The sequence below is a fragment of the Bombyx mori genome, chromosome 27, assembly GCF_030269925.1.
Source record: "Bombyx mori chromosome 27, ASM3026992v2".
Taxonomy (NCBI): domain Eukaryota; kingdom Metazoa; phylum Arthropoda; class Insecta; order Lepidoptera; family Bombycidae; genus Bombyx; species Bombyx mori.
The window spans coordinates 3,648,331-3,663,202 of NC_085133.1; the positions used below are offsets into that span (position 1 = coordinate 3,648,331).

The following is a 14,872-nucleotide window of genomic DNA, read 5'->3' on the forward strand; positions in this document are numbered from 1 at the left end:
TGAGCGTCCCGCTGAAAAACATTAATATGCATACGGATAAAAATACAAATGGAAATCAATAAATATCAGAATTTAACTAAGTAGGTTGTTGCATAAGTCGGAATATACAAACTAGGATCCCACTTATCATAAACCAACGTCGCGGCGACAGGTGCTAGATGGATTTATACTACTTCTGCCAGTGAGTGAGTGAGTAAAAGAATTAGGAATGGGCCGTGAGTGAGAGCTCGGTTTCACCATCGGTGGCAGCAGTTTGGGACGGTAGGCAACGGCTTGGCTCTGCCCCTGGCATTGCTAAAATCCATGGGCGATGATAACCACTCACCATCAAGGAGGCCGTACGCTCGTCTGCCTACAAGAGCAATAAAAAAGAAACCGGCAGTAGAAATATAATCCGGCTTCAGCTTTCCTAAGCCTTTCGGAACCTCTCAAAATCAGCAATTGGGTGACGGAAGCTGTGCTACCCGACCTATATACAAATACCTGTAGATATATATGATTGCCGTCTAGTCTCCATCGGGTAGCCAGCCAGCCAATATGTCTGACGGACGTGTCGCGTGTGGTTAATTTCGTGCGTCAGCACTACCGCCCCTTGTTTCTGAGTTTTCTCGGCGTGTGGATCAGATGGTTACGTAGAAGAACGCTGGATTTGCTTAGAATGTCATGCTCCAAAAAAATCAAAACTATTAGGTCTAGAATAAAGTAAATAAAACCCTGTTAACACCAACAGAAAGTCTTATTCCAAAACAGCCATCACTCGGAATCCATTCAGCAACGAATTATCGACAGAGCAAAAACAACATTTTTATTTCTAGTTGTCCATCACTTGGTTCAAACAGGAAACGTGGTAAAACATCAAATAAACAGCGATTCATATGTAAATAAATCTGGAACCTTGGCGCGTATCAAGAGTATTAACAAAACACTAAAATAAATTATAAATTGAGGTACTAAGGTTTTGGGTTAACGATATGCGGTTTGCGGGACTGTCATTCAGTTTGGATTAGAAACTTTAGGTAGATTTAGTAGCTTTAGATCTTTTAAAACAAGCTAACGTTTTGTAATTTTTCAGTACTTGTTCTAATAATTCAATAGACAGATGAACAAACTGTCTGTGATACATACGTTTTTGAAGTTATTTCTGAAAACTTTAAAATGTATTAACTGAAAACAAAAATCTCCTCGACATATTTACACCAATCGATTATGATAGTTCGAAACTAATAAACAAATAGGCAATTAACTGAAATAGGGGGATAAATAAATGATAATTGTATTATTTTTTCCTACCTATAGCCTTGAGAGGCTATATCAGCGTTACCCTAGCGTGTAGGTGAGCTCTCGGGGCTCAAACCAGAGGTATTGCTAACAGTAGCCCTAACAAGAAGAGCAGTGCTTCGCAGAATCTACCACCGGAAACGTGACCCACTGTGAAGATCCGACGAGAAACTCAGTGGGCCAATTGTATAGTCGCACATATGTACAGTAGACAATTGACGCGCCCAATGTAGAAATATCGCAATATCAAGTTCCGTGTAAACACGCACGCACATTAAAAGCGCACATCAACTTAAACAGAATCAGACACGGATACTCAAAGCGCAGTTCCACCGAATCCGGAACCGAAACAATACAATTATGACGTCATTCTAATGACGATAGCCCAAATGATTTCCGCAAAAGCATTTTATAATACGCGATCGAAAAGTCGTAACGATTTTACGAGCTGTACGCGTACACCTAGATTAGTCGGAAGGAGCAGAATTTTAAGCATGGACGCTAGCTATAAAACACGATCTTGCTATAAATGTTTTTATGTAATTTAGATTTTGCGTTCGGTTCCGGGACAATCAAGATTATAAAATGTATGATAAACAATATTTTGTAACACGCTGTATAAGGAGACAGTGGCTCTCAAACTTATCTTTGTGAAATTCGAAAGCATTTGTTAAAGACACTAAAATGAGTTATCATTGTTTTAATGGTTTTTAATTTTAATGTTAACACCAAATTTGCATCAAATTTATTAATAGGGGAATGTCTCTGAGAAAAGCTTTAAGAGACTTAGTTGAAGACTTTACTTTTACTGGTGGTAGGTTTCGGCGCGCACTGCGGTACCGTAAGCTTAGTGTAGTCGGTGTGGTGGAGCTCGATGTGGCTTAGTCGGTAGTCGGTTCTGCGGAGCAGGTGCCTCGCGCGCCTTTTTGAAGGCGTAGTCTCCTGTAAGAAATTGGGGGAGGTGGAGGACCTCGGTCTTTCTCTTCTCCCCTTCTTCCTATCAGGAGGCGTCGGAGTCCGACATAACCCGGTCCGTTACCCCCCTCGACCGGGTATCCGTAAATGGATTCACCAGCGTTAAAAAAAAGGACGACTTATGAGTCTGTACAGATAGGTACCGCCACCCCGCCTATTTCTGCCTTGAAGCAGTAATGCGTTTCGGTTTGAAGGGCGGGCAGCCGTTGTACTGTTAAACCCTTACGACTCATGTCTCGAGGTGGGTGGCAACATTTACGTTTTGTAAATGTCTATGGGCTGCGGTTACCACTTAACACCAGGTGGGCCGTGAGCTCGTCCACCCATCAAGGCTATAAAAAATAACTTTCGGGATATACCTCAAGGATATTGACACCGATGCAGAAGTAGGAAATTCAACCCTAGATAAATGACCATACTGTTCAAATGTAGTATTTTCTAACATAATGAATATAGTATCATTATGTCAACGTTACGAACGATATCTGAACTAGAACGAGATTAGTTTGAAATTCAACAGCAATTATCTGCCTAACAAATGCAAAATAAGTTATCTATATATTAATACGTGAAGCAAAAACTTTGTATCCCTTTTTACGAAAATTGCGCGGACGGAGGAGTATGAAATTTTCCACACTTATAGAGAATATAGAGAAGAAGTGCACAATGCTAATATTTTTTTAAAATAATGCATAAAAGATACATTAAATAAATAAAGAAAACATTAAACACACTACATACCATGTATTAGACGCACACACGCATGCATACTATTTATTGTCAAACTTTTGTTCTTGACGTCTGTTGTCAAATTGAGATTAAATATTGTTTGTCTTTGTTAATATTTTTTATAGTGTAGTCTTGGCGAAATTTGTGATTATAAAAGTATAAAATACAATCATAGTAGTGTACAAACTTACAATACCAATTAGTTATAGTCGAATTTCGACTACTGCGGGACTTCTAGTTTCTACAAAATTAAGAGCAATCCGATTAGAGTAAAAGCTTTTTGAAACAACAGATCAATAAACCGAAGTGTCACTGAGAAGATTCAATGTTAACATAATGAGAATATTCCCGTTGGAGCAAAGACAGGAAATAAGATCTAAGAAAAACAGTCTCGTATTTCTTTTTATATGGATTTTGTTCATTGATATGTTTATTTTGTCTACTAATGGGTTCGATGAAATTGGATTTTCTTTATAAAATATTTCTTGATGGTCACAAGAATTTGAGAGATTTGATTGAGATGAAATATTATACTTATATAGATTCTTATAAGAAATATTATGTTTATCATAATAAAAGAGAAGATAAAAATTTTGCAATAGTTTTAGGTCTTCTTCTTTTTCTTCACCTGATCCCACTAGGTGGGGTTGGCACAGCTAATTTTCTCTCTTCCATTCTCTTCTATCAGCCGTCAGCTCAATACTCACTCCTCTTTCTTTCTCTCTCACATCATCATTCACACACTCCATCCATGTCTTCTTCGGTTGACCTCTTTCCCCTCTCTCCGTACTTTGTTTAATTTTGATATGTGTTATAATATGACGTAGCATCGTGGTTGCCCTTTGATCCATTGAGATGATTCTGTTCTCTGTTAAATTATCGTATTAAATTCAGAATATAAGGGACGTCACCTATTTTCAAGCATTGGGCTGATGTCTCAATTGTTTGACCCATCGCAGCGGAAGTTTTGACTGCTTCGCGATAGAAATAAGTAAGATGATGGTCCTTACCTGAAATGTTTGCATTTTAAGGATATCATTTGGCTCTGTTACCGAACCCTCTGTTACAGTTATTTTTTTATTGCGTAGACAGATGAACGAGCTCTTCTTATCAGCCCACCGACATCCACTGCTGGACATAGACCTCCCCCAAGCCTCGCCACAAAGACCAGTCCTGCGCTGCCTGCATCCAGCGGATCCCCGTGAACCTCGATAGACCGTCGGTCCATCTTGTGGGAGGCCTACCCACGCTACGTCTACGAGCTATTAAGAGCCTATTAAGTAGCCTACTACTAATCTGTTAAGTAGTTATCGAATCCCAAAGACTTGAACAACGTAAATGCTGGCGGTACCATAGTAGATGAGTTCTAAGTCTTAGTTTTACAGTACAATGACTGTCCCACCCTTCAAACCGAAACACATTAATGCTTCACGGCAGAAAAGGATACGATGGTTGTATATATCCGTGTGAGCTCACAAGACGCCCTACCACCAAAAAAACGTGAACCGGCTTCCTAAATATCAAACTTCCGGCCAGAGTTCTATCGATTATGGACCGCGTTGGTGACCGTTTACCTAAATTAATTTCCTCTGCCTTTGAGCATTTCAAGTTAGTAGTATGCCAATTTGTCTGTACTGTTGATAGTTCGACTTCTTTGTCTATGAATACATTCATGCGAATTTCATACCACGATTCGCGGAGTATTTTTGTATAGACTCCACATTTGCTGCTATTGACTTTGTATCTTTAGTTTTGTAGTAGCAACGTTACACATCTATATAGGAGACATGAATATGAGAACTACATTTGGTTTAATACATAAATGTTTGGTCATCATATTTTCCCATATATTCCTTAGTCGCTCCATAGCTGCTATGTCTATCCCTTTATGCCTATCAACATATACCCCTGCTAATAATTAACAATTAAGGGTTATCTTTAAGGTTGTAGTATAATTGCGGATACTTACAGGAAAATACAGAATGTCGTATCCGCTTTAATAGTCTGCTGGTTTTTTCATGGTTTATCTATTTACAGACACATTGCGTATAATATACGCCAGAAAAGGTACTACATAATAGGTCGGGGAAAAAGTCTTTTCGCATTATAGTACGTATGAACTTGTAATAAAATCTCTTTGGCTATTTCACTCCTACCGGCGCTTAATACTTTTTAGTACTTTTTTACTGTTTAATACAATTTCTGTACCCGTGAAAACGCGTATGCAAATTTTACGAAAAACTTTTGAGTTAACGTCAAAAACTTAACAAGCAACGAACTCATTTTCGAATTTATGATCTATGTATGTATAATTAAAATATATAATTGTACGCAGTGGTGCAGTAATGTAATGTTATCTAAAGGTAGGGCTATTTTGGACGCCCTTGACACGCGGAGTGGTTGCGACACACGCATCGTAACAGCGATCGAATCGTTCGCATCCTAACCCACAGTGGAACTTTAAATAAATATATTCTTTGCAAACTTCAGTTTTTGTGGCGTTTGATTGTGTATTTACTTGTAGACGATTTCTTAAGGTTGGTTGGTTAGTATTTATTGTTTCACAAAACATACCGGCAACTTTTGTTGAAGCGTGTGTTCTGAGGTTTAGAGATTTTCAGTGAGTCAGATCTTTAGGTAGCTTAACACTGTACGAGTAAAAAAATATGATTTCGGGTCCTATTTCTAAACATGATCTAGGTTCGGTTCAAAAAAAAGAGATATCTTTCGAGAAATTGTCTCTGGTCATAATTTGAACAAAGTCATAACCATAGGTATTGTCCAAATCCATTGAAACTTTGGAACTTCATATTAAGTTTAATGACGTAATATCTAAGGTTACTAGAATGAGGTTATTCTCTTCTAGTTTCTATTATACATACTTGTATAAACGTAAGCAAAGACAAAATAGTCAATGTCCATTTTCTTCGTTTTGTTTAGGAGCTATTGCTAGATTTAGTGCAGTATTTGTTTTCTTTAGATATTATCTGTTTGAATAGAAAGGACTCCTTTGTCAACTAACAAATGAATCTAAGTCTTGTGGTCCCAATGATTAAGGTCGAATTACGATTCTACTTCTACTTGATTGATAATTATGTAATCTCATATAAACTATTGAATCACAGATCGCTGTAATCATCGCTAAATTAGTGGAATGTGATGTTGAAACTGCACACGTGCCATCGATTGCACCTTGATGCCAAAAAACATTCGTGAGGCCCCAGCAGAGGAATACTTCCAGAACTCATTTGGACAAACGGCGTATAGAATAGGTACGAAACACGTCATTACGGATCCTCCCGATCCATTAACGGTACCAAAAGCACCGGTCACCGTCCTCGTCGATCCCGTCGCTTGCGACGAAGGGCTCGACGAGTAAATTAACTCATAGACACAGCCCATTGAGTTTCTCGCCGGATCTTCTCAGTGAGTCGCGTTTCCCATCCGATGGTAGATTCTGCGAAGCACTGCTCTTGCTAGGGCCAGTGTTAGCAACACACCCGGCTTGAGCCCCGTGAGCTGACCTACACGTCGAGGAGAAACTGATATAGCCTCTCAAGGCTATCAGCATAGGTAGAAAAAAAAGAATACGAACAAACAAACCTACAAATTTAGTACACAATAAAAAACAGCATTGATGATTTTGGTAAAACAAAAGTTTTTTAATCATTGCTCGCCGAACGCTGCCAATCATCACGATTGCTTTATAGCTCTAAGTGATCCCGTTTGATGTCCAGTAAATGGTCCATTAACCGAACTAAATATAGAAGAAAGCCCTCGCGAGTGTAAGCCCGTAAAAATATATATTTCTAATAAAATTTGACCTGAAATTAATGGGTGAGCGTTTGACCCAGTATTTAATTTGTTTTTAGAATTATAATGTTGCAGTTTGTTGGTTTTTAAATGGCCCAATTACTGTTGGATATATATGACCGGTGGTAGGGCATATTGTGTTCTCAGGTGGGTACTACTAACAACAATCGGAAACCATAACTGCCGTGCGGTAGGAATAAGCAGTAGGGGTGGCTGGATGTTCGCGTTTACAAAATAGCTACCACTAATGACTATGTAATCTTTTGCATTTCAAAGCAGTTATATTGAACTTTTTTGAATTTACATTACATCTTTTTCGCGGCCATTAGAACAAGCCTTTTATTATGGCATTTAAAATTTTCATAAATTTTATTACGCTAAAAATGTGCGAAATTTCAACAAAATAGAAAACTGAATTGAACAGAGTAAAATGATAATATAATCTATGTAGTCAAGTCAATTAAATATGATAAATCAATGACTACGGGTCGTTTTTTTTTAAATCGCAACGTATGATAAGCGCCGTAAGTGAAAACGATAATTATTAAAATCGGTTCACCTAGAGGTAACACGACTAGAGGATGGCCAAAAATGCAATGTCCCAGTTGCACAACATAATATGGAGAGACGGTAACATCTTGCGAAAAACTAAAACCAAATCGATGAGTTCGCTAGTTTTGTCCATATTCAGTTACGGAGCGGAGGCCTGGACACTAAAAAAGGCAGACAGAGACCGAATATACGCCTTTGAAATGTGGAGCTGGAGAAAAATGCTACACATTCCACGGACCGCCCATCGCACCAACGTGTCTATTCTGAGAGAGCTTAATATCCAAACTAGACTTTCCACTATATGTCTTTGTGGGGTGCCGGAATTCTTCGGACATATTGCTCGTAAAGAGGGTCACAATTTTGAGCGACTGATGGTGACATGCAAGGTAGATGGCAAACGTCCCAGAGGACGCAATCCCACGAGATGGTCGAACCAATACGATCTTCTCTGAACATCAACTTCCACAATGCCTTCATGAAGCTAAGGATCGCGGCAGATGGAGGGAAATCGTACGGGAAAAACTGATGCAGTGGGGGAGTCACGACCCTCAGTAATGAGGAAAACGACGCGAGGAGGAGGAGGAGGGAGGAGAGGTAACACGAATAAAGAATACAGTTTAAATGAGAACTCCTTTTTTTATTGAAGTCGGCTAATAAAACGACAATAGATTTTGATGCAGTGTTACTGTTAATCTTCGTCAGTTTTAATAATAATTTTCGCGGATTATTTTCTTTAAGATACTTTTTAAATATAAATAGTATTTTTTTATGGGTTTCGATAGTGCAAAAAATCTTCAATACAGCTATAGTTAAATAGAATGTTTACAGGCCTAAGATCAAAAAGTTTTATAGCTTGTTTATTGCATCGTTAATTTAATGGATCAAGGTTTAATTAATTTCGTTCTAATATAACGATTAAAACGTTTTAGTGAAAACATCCGAAAAATTCAGTTTAATTTATAAATAGAATCGACGATTTTTCTTTTGGATGCCCGATTCTTTGTGAATGTCACGTTATAACTACCGCGTTATAACTTTAACTAGAGGTCCCGCAGTAGTCGAAATTCGACTATAATTAATTGGAATTGTAAGCTTGTACACTATTATGATTGTATTTTATACTTCTATAATCACAAATTTCACCAAGGCTACTACACTATAAAAAAAATATTAATAAAGACAAACAATATTTAATCTATTCTCAATTTGACCACAGACGTCAAGAACAAAAGTTTGACAATAAATAGTATGCATGCGTGTGTGCGTCAAACACATGGTATGTAGTGTGTGTAATGTTTTCTTTATTGATTTTATGTACGTTTTATGCATTATTTAAAAAAAAAATTAGCAATGTGCACTTCTTCTCTATGTTCTCTATAAGTGTGAAAAATTTCATACTCCTCCGTCCGCGCAATTTTCGTAAAAAGGGATACAAAGTTTTTGCTCCACGTATTAATATATAGGTAATACACACAGTTATATTTCGATAATACGTTTCACGAATATGTGTATACAAAAGCTCTGGCGTCTTTAGCACGATAGCAATCTCGGAGGAATGCCTGGATCAACTGGGATAACCGTACCCTACATTCGACTCGAATTACGCTATATATTACGATTCTATCTATATATTAATACGTGAAGCAAAAACTTTGTATCCCTTTTTACGAAAATTGCGCGGACGGAGGAGTATGAAATTTTCCACACTTATAGAGAACATAGAGAAGAAGTGCACAATGCTAATATTTTTTTTAAATAATGCATAAAACGTACATTAAATCAATAAAGAAAACATTACACACACTACATACCATGTATTTGACGCACACACGCATGCATACTATTTATTGACAAACTTCTGTTCTTGACGTCTGTGGTCAAATTGAGAATAGATTAAACATTGCTTATCTTTGTTAATATTTTTTATAGAAATTTGCAATTATAGAAGTATAAAATACAGTCTTAATGGTGTACAAACTTACAATTCCAATTAATTAAAGTCGAATTTCGACTACTGCGGGACCTCTAGTTTTATCAAAAACTTCATTGCCTGGCGTGCGTACTCAATGCTTTCTGTATCGCTAGCTTTTGTTTGGTTCGGTAATGTGTTTTTGACTGATATTTAAATAAATAATAGTTTTAAAAAAACTAATTAAATACGCTTTTATAGAAAATCCAACTAAAAAATAGAAAATAAATCTTAATAAGTCGTCGTGGCCTAAAGGATAAGACGTCTGGTGCATTCGTGTTGAGCGATGCACCGGTGTTCGAATCTCAAGCGGGTACCAATGTTTCTAATGAAATACGTACTCAACAAATGTTTACAATTGACTTCCACGGTGAAGGAATAACATCGTGTAATAAAAATCAAACCCGCAAAATTATAATTTGCGTAATTACTGGTGGTAGGACCTCTTGTGAGTCCGTACGGGTAGGTACCACCACCCTGCCTATTTCTACCGTGAAGCAGTAATGCGTTTCGGTTTGAAAGGTGGGGCAGCCGTTGTAACCATACTTGAGACCTTAGAACTTTATATCTCAAGGTGGGTGGCGCATTTACGCTGTAGATGTCTATAGGCTTCAGTAACCGCTTAACACCAGGTGGGCTGTGAGCTCGTCCACTCATCTAAGCAATAAAAAAAGTATTTTACGTCTTGGGATTACTGATGCTATCAATACTATAATTTGTGTAGTTCGCTTACCAGACATGCCTTAAGTTTGTTTAATCATCGAAGACAAAAAACTTCACACATTTGTCATTTAATCGGTGTTTAGTGTTGGATTAAGGTACTAAAAGATGGTGTCGGTTTGAGTATTTTTGTCTCTCTCTAACACTAGTGCAAGTTAAGAACAAGTGATGAGCCTTCTAACCCTCAGACACAGCCCACTGAGTTTCTCGCAGGATCTTCTCAATGGGTCGCGTTTCCGATCCGGTGGTAGATTCTGCGAAGCACGTCTCTTGCTAGGGTTCGTGTTAGCAACAAACAACAGGTTTGAGTCCCGTGAGCTCACCTACTTGCCCGCTGACGCTAATATGGTCTCTCAAGACCATCAGCTTAGGTAGGAAAAAAAAGAGCCTTCTAGTTTCCAGGGGCTATGTATGTCTGTAAGATTTTTCAGAGGGCGCGTTTTTAAAAAAAATCCAAGTGAATGCGGTACTGTCGTCATACATAGCACGCAATGTACACATTTTACGAAATTAAGTCAATGAGCGCTTGGCACGTGCTCATGAATGAATTACGCGATGAAGAAATAGCACCGTGTAATAAAAATGATGAAACAAAACTCTTGTTGTTATCCGTGGTGGAGCTATTATAAGCTCGCGCGTGTGTGATGTCTTCCTATTTTTCATGAAGCAGTCACGCACGTCTTCGGCTTGAAGGGTGGGACATGCAATTCAGATTTCGACCTCATGCCTCATGCTTCAAGACGGGTGACGCCGATTACGGTGAGCACTTGTTTTAAGCTGTGTATCTTACAATGCGATTCGAGTTAATCAAAAGCTCTAAATATTGAGCTACCCGCGTTAAGTCGAATTGCAAGCCCGCCCGGGTAAGTATCGTAATCCTGCCCATTACTGCCTCGAAGTAGTCATCCTTATTTCTCATGGTAGACGACTAGATTCACGTTATGACCGTGTATCGTTCACATGTATGTAATAAATAAAAATGAAAAACAAAAAAAAACTTACATCAATATACGTAAGGTTACTTTAAAAAAAAGGCGAAAAAAATACGTAATTGTAAATTAATGGGGTAGAATTGTAACTAGAAGTACGATGACGTTTCAAAAAAAAACTTATTTTACAATTTCAGATATTCTCAACATTTTAATTTCACTGTTACAATATATTGCGACTAGTGGGAAGCTAAATTGTAAAGTTAGTTTGAACCGATTCTGTAGCCGTATGTAACCTAAGCAGATAAGGAGAGCAATTAATTGTTTAATATAAGCTAAGCTGTATGTCTATGGTACACAGCGGTAATGGTAGGCAGCGGCTCGGCTCTGCCCCTGGCATTGCTGACTTCCATGAGCGACGGTGACCACTTACCATCAGGTGGGCCATATGCTCGTCTGCCTACAAAGGCAATAAAAAAAAAACACCGCAACATACCTGCTAGATTTTTATATTTTCCAGAATTTCTGTAAATTAAACGGTTGTCTGGAAGAGATCGCTTTTAGCGATAAGATCGTCTATTGTACAAATGTATCTGCTTTTTGACTGTTTTTTGAATGTAAATTGTGTTTTGGTGTGCAATAAAGTGTATTCTCTCTCTCTCTAAGCTGAATGCCAAAGTTTGAGAATAATTGAGGAAATATTATGTATTCATTCATTTTAAATTTTTTTTATTTTGATCAAGGATGGTTCCGAATTGAAAGCCCATCAGGTCGTCTGCTTTTGGTAATAAAAAAGCGATATGTTGCAGTTAGTTTTTCTCCTATTAGCCGGCTCCAGAGGAGCTTGGTAATATGGACCGTATCTTGTATAGTTTTAAAATTGTATTTATAATAACATCGATTTTAACATCGACACTAAATGTTAAAACATTTCAAATTCTCATTGTTTTCGGAATTAATTTATCAATAAAAATGTTTAAAGTTAAATCAGGTTCAAATACCAAAATATGGTTTTAGTGAAATGTGAATTAAAATAATAATATAAGTGGAAATGCTAATTTGTTTTAGCTCTTCTTCTCTGCATATAACTTTCTGAACAATTGCAATCAAAACTTTTCCGTTTCCTATTCTGAATAATTCATCTCGATCGCACATTGAAAACAATTGAGGACTCACCACAGATTATCCAAATGATCACTTGTCAAACACAAACTGTATCACTCAAAAACAAAAAACAAAAAAAATAGAACACGAATAAAAAAAAAATTCTAAACCGATTTAAAATTCGAACCAAAAAAAAAATAGACAAACAACACCTGAGCACCGACACTAGAGATCAAGTAAAATCGAATACGTCGTCTCGTTCAAAAACCGAGAGATACTGCTGCGGCAATAACCGCACTGCTCAGATGATACCGCGTTGCTGCTTGTTGAAACACGCGCCGGATTTTCGCTCATAAAAATAACCGACTAAACGTAAACGGTTGATGAGAAACACAGCGTTTTATACGTTAGAATGTAAACATCGGGCGCGCTCATCGTACGGTATCTTTGACACCGCGATTTCGACTGGCTAAAATTGTATCGTGGATTAGCGAGTGCGGTGCGCGCGCGCGGATATTTTCGGATATCTGTGTGCCTTTTCTTTCGGATATTCTCCATTTTCATTTTAAGAAAAAAAAACTAAAAGATAATCTTATTAGTGAAAATTATTATCACATAAATGATTTTGTTAGGGACGACATTGAAAATAACTAATGTATTTTTTTATTATTAGTTGAATTATGTATGAATGAATGGTAAATTCTGCACCACTGCACTAAAATTCACATGTCAAATAATGAGAAAGCATACACGCTGCTTTTGACTTATGCAATAACTCATTTTCACTATGCTTGGCGAATAAATGATTTCTTTCTTTTCGGGAGATCGTTTTGGAGGTAGCAAGTAACATTCGATACGTTGAAGTTACAGTTAGCAATGTACATATCTTCAAGCTTTTTTTTTTATTTATTTTTTATTGCTAGATGAGTGGACGAGCTCACAGTCCACCTGGTGTTAAGTGGTTACTGGAGCCCATAAACATTTACGACTTAAATGCGCCACCCACCTTGAGATATAAGTTCTAAGGTCTCAAGTATAGTTACAACGGCTGCCCCACCCTTCAAACCGAAACGCATTACTGCTTCACGGCAGAAATAGGCAGGGTGGTGGTACCCACACGCGCGTACTCACAAGAGGTCCTTTTTTTTTTTTTTTTTTTTCGGGTAGAGGGCCGAACCTCCTACGAGGTCCCCGCGCAAAACGGGCGCGCGGGGTATGTGAGACTCAACGGTCTGCATGGTGTTGTGAGCAGACCGCGGGCCCAAGGCTTTTAGGACCCACCCACTAAACGACTCCCCTGCACTCTTACACCCGACGTCCGATCCCCTCCGAGGTCAGAACCCGGATGAGGTAGGGGGGCTACCGCGGTCAACACTACAACCAGACGGCGCGGCTCACCCCAAGGACGCCCGGCCGACGGAGCCTTCGAGACGAATCGAAGGCTCTGAAACGTCGGCCGTCTCGGTACGGCAGCCCGTCGGGCCGCCCAGACGGTGCCGCTGGTGGAATACCCGGGAGGAATACCCCGCTGGACCAGAACCAGCCTGCCGGGTCGGGACGCGATACACCGTCGACCGGTCGCTCTATTCACTCCACGGCAGCGCGTTAGAGTGCTGGTAGCGCGCCGCGCAGCCTCACCCCCTCAGGTCGCCCCTTGACCTTCACCGTGGGGAGGCCGCTACCTACAGGGGCCGGGACGTACGGGCGTATTCCCGCCTCCGGCCCCCGGCTCGACGGCGACGGATCGGTGCGGAAAGGGAAGAGCTCTCCCTCTCTCGCTCCGCCGCCTCCTTCTGCGAGATAGTGGATTCGCAGAAATCGAGCATCGTCTTCCAGGAATCGTCGCTGCCGAGCATCGTAGCCACAACGCGCGGCAGTGAGAGGTCCTCACCTATGACCGCGACGAGGGCGGCGCGTTGCTCGTCGAATCCAGAGCAACGCGCCAATGTATGTTCCGCTGTGTCATCCTCGTCGCGGTCCGCGCAGTGGTGGCACTGCGCCGTCGGTTCCCTTCCGGCTATCTTGAAGAGATACCGGCCAAAACACCCATGGCCGGTCAACATCTGCGTCAGCCGGAAGGTGAGGCATCCGCGGTCGCGGCCCACCCAGTCCGCGAGGACCGGACGGACCGCCTCGACGGTACGGAAGCCGGCCGACGGGTCCGCCAAGCGGCGAGACTACGCCTCCAGCACGGACCGCCGAGAGTGGAGCCTCCGCGCTCGAACTACACCTTCGCTGGGGCGCCCTTCCCCCCTACAGCGGAGGTCGCTACTCCACCTGTAATCGGCAGCGAGCGCCTCCGCCTCCAGGTCCCAGGGTGGCGCCCCGGCGAGCAAGCACGCCGCCTCGAAGGAGACGGTGCGGTATCCTCGGATCGCCCTGACCGCGATCGCGCGCTGCCGACGTCGCAGTGCCGCGACGTTCTTGCGTGTCAGGGCGTGGCACCATACGGGAGCCCCGTATAGTGCCATCGACCGCACCACCCCCATGTAGAGGCGGCGCGCCACCTGATCGGGACCCCCGATGTTTGGAAGCAGCCGGCTCAGAGAGCCGGCCGTCGCCATCAGTCGAGGGCCCAACTTCTCTAAGTGAGCGCGGAAGTTCCACCGACTATCCAGTTCGAGGCCGAGGTACCGAAGACCGGTCACCCCGACCCCGACGCGGACGCCTCCGATCACGAGGTGGGCACCCAGAGGCGGCGCTCGTCCCGGCCCGTGAAAAAGCAGGGCCTGGGTTTTATCGAGCGCCACCCTCACAAGAGGTCCACCAGTAATAACCAGCTTTTTTTGTATAAATTTTAAAC

General features: G+C 40.7%; 1 protein-coding gene across 1 annotated transcript in view; it reads right to left on the reverse strand.

Moving 5' to 3' along the window:
• Positions 1 to 12,519, reverse strand: part of LOC101742721 (uncharacterized) — a 76,832-nt gene extending 64,313 nt beyond the window's left edge. The window contains exon 1 of the mRNA XM_012697902.4: positions 12,142 to 12,519. The gene's annotated coding sequence lies outside the window, so the exon portion shown is untranslated. The remainder of the gene's footprint in view (positions 1 to 12,141) is intronic.
• Between the last annotated feature and the right edge of the window lie 2,353 nt (positions 12,520 to 14,872).